Genomic DNA, 6,000 nt, shown 5'->3' with positions numbered 1-6,000 from the left:
GAGAAGGAGCACGAAATTTTAGCGAAGGTCAGCGAGATCCCAGCGAACTTCAGCATAGAGAGGAAGGCTATCGAAGGATCCGTGCCTGTATTTTTCCTCGTCCGTTCCTTGAGATTAGGCTTTGTCTTAATCTCGAGAAGAGCTACTGATTTCGTTTGGTCGATTTTAGCGCTTTAAGCAAATACTTTCTTAGTGAAGTAGGAGCTCTGCCTAATTTTTCAGCAACCGGATCTGATCGATGGTCGTCCACGGATAAACCCCGGCACCGGCGAAGAACCCACGCAAGCAAGAGACGATAAACAGATCTTGTGTTTATTTTCAAGAGAGTTGTAATTGTTTTATTTTTGTTATTTGAATTCATTTGTAACGATTGAAGTTTAATGAAATCAATGATGAAGACAGCTTTCAATGAAAACACGCCCCTCCAACCTCCAATGAAGTCGGAGTTACAGATCTGAACTCCTCCTCAATCAAGGAGTTGACTACTGAAGGCGCACCTACTTTATCGAAAAGAGCCCGCCAAAGACAGCGCCAACACCCCGCGCGCCAATTCGCCAAGGCTTTGGAGCCTGTAGACGGCGTCGAGATATCCATCAGGACACTCTTCGAGGAGAAACAGGAGGACGGGGAAACGATCGACGACTTCGTCAAGCGCTTCCGGAATAAGGCGATGAACTGCCAAGATCCGATCATAGAGGACTTCATCCTCTAAACATAGCACAACAACCTCTGTTTGGATGTGTTGGAAGTTATGGGAGTAGCACCATCCAATACCTGAAAAGAGTTGAAGGTGCGCCGAGAGCAGGCCGAACGCTTCCTCAGAAGGAAGAAAGCTAAAAGAAGCCAACCGACGGCTAACCCTCCGAACTCGAGCTTCGTCTCCCATGGTAAGGGGAAGGCACCTGCGTCAGTTGTTGACATTAATCAGACATCACAACAGCAATCCCGAAGATAGCAAAAGACTTCGGATCCAAGGCTCCAAAGAGAGTACTCTTTCAAAGACAAAGACGTTCCAGTCATCTTCGAGTCCCTCCTTGAAAACAACAAGATCAAGCTGTCACCTATCGCAAATTAGGAGGAAGCTGATAACACTTCGGATCCAAAATACTGTGCGTACCACAGGAGGATCCTTCATCCCACCAAGGCTTGCTTCGCTCTCAAGAATAGCATCCAAACCTTGGTTGAAGTTGGCGTCATAACGCTAAATTAAGTTGAATGAACACTCCGAAGAGTATACGAGTATAAACTGCTTCTCGATCCTCCAACAGATGCATGAGGTTAAACTGCTCCCTGATCCTCCAACCAGTATATAAGGTTAAACTGCTCTCTGATACTCCAATAGGTATATAAGTCTAAACTGTTTCCTTCCTTTGATGGGAAGTTCCTAGAGAATTTTATACATAATACTCTTAAGAATAACCTGGTCATCCAACTAAGTTCAATATTAGACCCAGTTTTGCAAAAAGCTAGGGGGTGGGTAATTCATGTAACGGGAAGTTCCCGAAAGAATTCTACATAGTGTATTTTTAGGGATAGCCCGGTCACTACAAGAAGGTGATGAATAAGAAACTCTCACTCAAACTCCTGCTACGTCGGTGCACTCAACACTCTCATTGTTAGAGTCCGTACATAGTACTCAAAATTTTATCTCTGATCATTGACAATTGTCAAACCCCTTCGTGTTAAGTATTTGTCACTTAACACCAGGAACTCCCTTTGACTGATTTGTACGAATCAACACTCCCACTATAATTTGTACTCTTACTTAGTCAAACCTTCCTACAGTTAGGACCACAACCAAAATCTCCTCTCGATTCCTTCCATGAACGAGAGGTCCACTTTCAGATCGGGCGATCAAACCTCCCTACAGTTAGGATCGCCTCACAACTCCTCACTCGGTCAAACCTTCCTACAGTTAGGACCACAACCAAAATCCCCTCTCGATTCCTTCAATAAACGAGAGCTCCACAAATTGAGTGATCAAACCTATAAAAGTTAGGATTGTCTCAAACCCCCACTCGGTCAAACCTTCCTATAGTTAGGACCAAAACCATAATTCACTCTCGATAAACGAGAAACTCACCTTTAGTTCGATAATCAAACCTTCCGATAGTTAGGATTATTCTAATCTTTTCGATTCTCGGAGTGGAGATCTCACTCTTAGTTTCACTCTTCAGATTCTCGAGGTAGAGATCCCACTTCGAGTCTCCTTTTTAACTAGAGATAGAATATAAAATCCTTCTTCTTTGGTTTTGGGAGATAAAATATAAAATTCTTCCTCTCCCATTTCGGGTTCGTCTTTACCCCAAGAGAAGACACCATCCTTCAGCTCCATAATCCGTTCCTTCCACGCATGGGGAATTTTATCCCGAAGCCTAAATAGGGATAAGTCAACGCCTAACACGCGTTGTCGGTTTAGTCTTTTACTGATTGAAGAAGACACCAGAATACTAATCTGGGTTATTTTATCCCGAAGCCTAAGTAGGGATGAGTCAGCGCTTAACCCGCGTTACTGGGTGGTTCGTTCCTGTGAAAATGACCGAGTCTACGTATTCAGCATCGTAGCAACAAAAATCCATACCTTCCACGCACGAGGAATTTTATCCCGAATCCTAAGTAGGGATTAGTCAACGCCTAACAGACATTGCCGATTTAGCCTTTCACCGATTGAAAAAGATACCAGAATCCAAGTCTGGGGAATTTTGTCCCGAAGCCTAAGTAGGGATAAGTCAGCGAATAATACGCGTTGTCGGTTAGTCTTTGACCGTAAAAATGACAAAAGCCCACATATTCGAGATTGTGGCAGGCCGTTATTAATAACGCTAAAATCCGCGCCTTACACGCGCAGGGAATTTTATCCCGAATCCTAAGAATGGATAAGTCAACGTTTAACATGCATTGCCGGTTAGTCTTTGACCATAAAAAGGACAAAAGCCCACATATTCGAGAATGTGGCAAGTCGTTATTAAGAAGGCCAAAATCCACGCCTTACACGCGTGGGGAATTTTATCCTGAATCCTAAGAAGGGATACGTCAACGTCTAACACGCGTTGTCAGTTTAGTCTTTCATCGATTGAAGAAGACACCAGAATCTAAGTCTGGGGGCTTTTATCCCGAAACCTAAGTAGGGATAAGTCAGCGCCTAACACATGTTGTCAGGTAGTCTATTCCTATAAGAAAGATGAAGTTTATGTATTCAATATCATAGCACTAAGAGAGTTAACTCTCTTAGCATAACGTCACATGCGGAACGGACCTAAACAATCCATATGCAAGCCCGATTCAAATAGTAATTGGTAAAGGCACGTCAAATCCATTGAAGGCTGAGGATTTGCCAAAAATCCTAAGTCTACGTCTGATACACGTTGTTGTTTAGTCTTTTCATAGAAGAAAGACGAAGTCTACGTATTCAATATCATAGCACTAAAAGAGTTAACCCTTTTAGCACAACGTTACGTGCAGAATGGATTTAAACAATCTGCATGTTAGCCCGACTCAAATGGTAGTCGGTAAAGGCTAATCAAACCCGTTTATGGCTGAGAATTTGCCAAAAATTCTATAAATACGAGTCATTGACGCATCAGCTTCATTAGCTGGTCTCGTGACTTGAGCATCCAACAACATTGGGATAAGATCCATATCTGCAGACGAAACAACTTCAATAGTTGGTCCTACAGCCCGAAATTTGGGACCACCACGCTCCAATGCCTTAAGAGTTTAAACTGTGTAGCCTCCAGTAAACGTACGAGTATAAACTGTGTTAATGCTAATCAACACGTTACAGCAAAGGTTAACGCCGGTCAACGCGCTATAGTAAAGGTCGATGCCGATCAACACATCAGCAATTTTTCCAAAATAAGGCAAATGATGATTTCAAGGAGTTCAATCGCATCCAGATATGAATTCTTGACAAAGATGATCAGTTCAAAGTCAACTCAATGACACGAGCTAAATTCAGAAACTTACGCATCAACTTCAGTTCAAAATTTTGATAACGATCAGACGATAAACGCAGTACCGGAAGAACTTCATCTATTCGACAAAACACTGAATAGACTGAAGGCTGAAGAAGTCACGAAATGAAGCAATCCACAGGTTCTTCTACGCGATCTCCTCAACAAATATTAAAGAGATTAACAACAAGGCATGTCTTATCCAAAGCATTCCAGACTTCTCTATAAAAGAATGAGTCTGAAATACTTTAGAGGGGGTATCTATAGGCGTCTAAAAATGCCTATAGGTGTCCGCACGCAACTCGAGGCAAAGAGAAGATGATGAACGTCATCATCCAAGTCAAGAAGGATTATCCGATTGGCCGCTGCACACATCAATAAGCTTGTGCACGTCAGTCAATGCGCGTACATCAGACAACGCGTGCTCGTCAGTCAGCTCGCGCATGTCAATCAGCTCACGCACGTCGGTCAACTCAAAGTGCCCGACGTGTATGTCGTTTGGTTCCAAGTGCCGTAAAGAAGCTAACGAGCGCATGAAGAAAGTTAGCAAATCGTACAAGTCAACAAGATGATCAAATACGCAAAATGACAAAAAATACAAGTTTCGAAAAGTCGGGAAAACAACGGGAAATTCAGAAAAAGGCCAAACCCCCACGCCAGCGCGGGTCAGACAGCGCCGACCCGCGCCCCTGCGGGTCAGCAGCGCCTGTCGCGCACATCCAAGCCCCAAACGCGTTTTTAACGGTTTTGAGCTGTTTTCTCAGGATTTATCTATTCCAGGAGTTCCCAACTGACTTGATATCATCTACAAATATGGTTAGGCCATTATTGACTGAAGATAAGGCCAAATCACTCATTTTTATCCAAATACCCCCCTAACCGAAGCCTATAAGTACAGGCCTAGGGGATCATTTTATAGGAGCGGAATATTATCAAGACGAGAAGGTGCTGCCGGATTGAGAAGTCAAAGGAGCACGAATTTCAGAGGAGACTAACTGATCTCGGTGAAGTTCTTCAGCATAAAGAGGGAGAGTTCGAGAGATCTGAAGCCTCGTCCGTCCGTTCCTCGAGATTAGGCTTGGTCTTAATCTCGAGAAGAGCTACTAATTTCACTTGGTCAATTTCAGAGCTTCAAGTGAATACTTCCTTGGTAAAGTAGGAGCTCTGTTAATTTTATGTCAACCGGATCTGATCCGTAGGCGGTCCACGGATATCGACGTCCCGGCACAGGCGAAGTTCCCATACAAACAGCGGGTGATAAACGTCCGCTGCGCCATTTGACAAGAGTTGTATTTTTTGTATTTTCATTGTATAAGGAGATCTTATAAAAAGATCGACTTTTCTCATTTATTTGAGTTTATTGTAACAACCAAAGTTGTAATAGATTCGATGGTAATGAAATCTGACCCGAACAGGGATCGCACACTTGCTTTATGATCATTAGATCATAAAAGTTTTGTACGTGCTCCACTGAGTCTCACTCGCCTTTGTATTTCTCAGTACGTGGCATCTTGAACTTGGCGCATAGAGAGTTTATGATTGAGTCAGCAAGTAGAGTGTTCCCACCAATGGCATCTATGATAGTGTTAAATGTCCAGTCATAACTAGATGAAAAATTAGTGGTGGAGGGGCCTCAAGCAATGTGGAGATATCTAGCACTGTGCAACATCGTCCATGTAGCATGCTCGTGGCAGGAACTGGAACTTTCATCAGTTTCCTCCATATGTTGCGGCAGCTGTCAAGACATGCGACAGAACAAGTCTGTCGGCGAGGTGGATGAGGGGTGTATTCAGTGCACTCTCCTATGCTCACTATTCAGATTGGCCCCTGGGAGGAGGAGTGATGAACGACAGAGAAGGTTGTTGGCAAGAAATCCTACTGAGAAGTTCGTCTGTGAAGGAATCGAATTGTTGTTGAAGAGATTGAGAGATTCTTCGAGTAGATTCCTCTAGTTGGGCTTGAGTGATGAAACATACATTATGTATTTCTTCTGTAGGATGAATTGATGATCGATCTGGATGATAAGAACTAGCCATCTTGTACAAAG

This window comes from Asparagus officinalis, chromosome 2 (assembly GCF_001876935.1).
Source record: "Asparagus officinalis chromosome 2, Aspof.V1, whole genome shotgun sequence".
NCBI lineage: Eukaryota > Viridiplantae > Streptophyta > Magnoliopsida > Asparagales > Asparagaceae > Asparagus > Asparagus officinalis.
The sequence above is the reverse complement of the archived record's forward strand: the minus strand, read 5'-3'. Positions refer to the sequence as shown.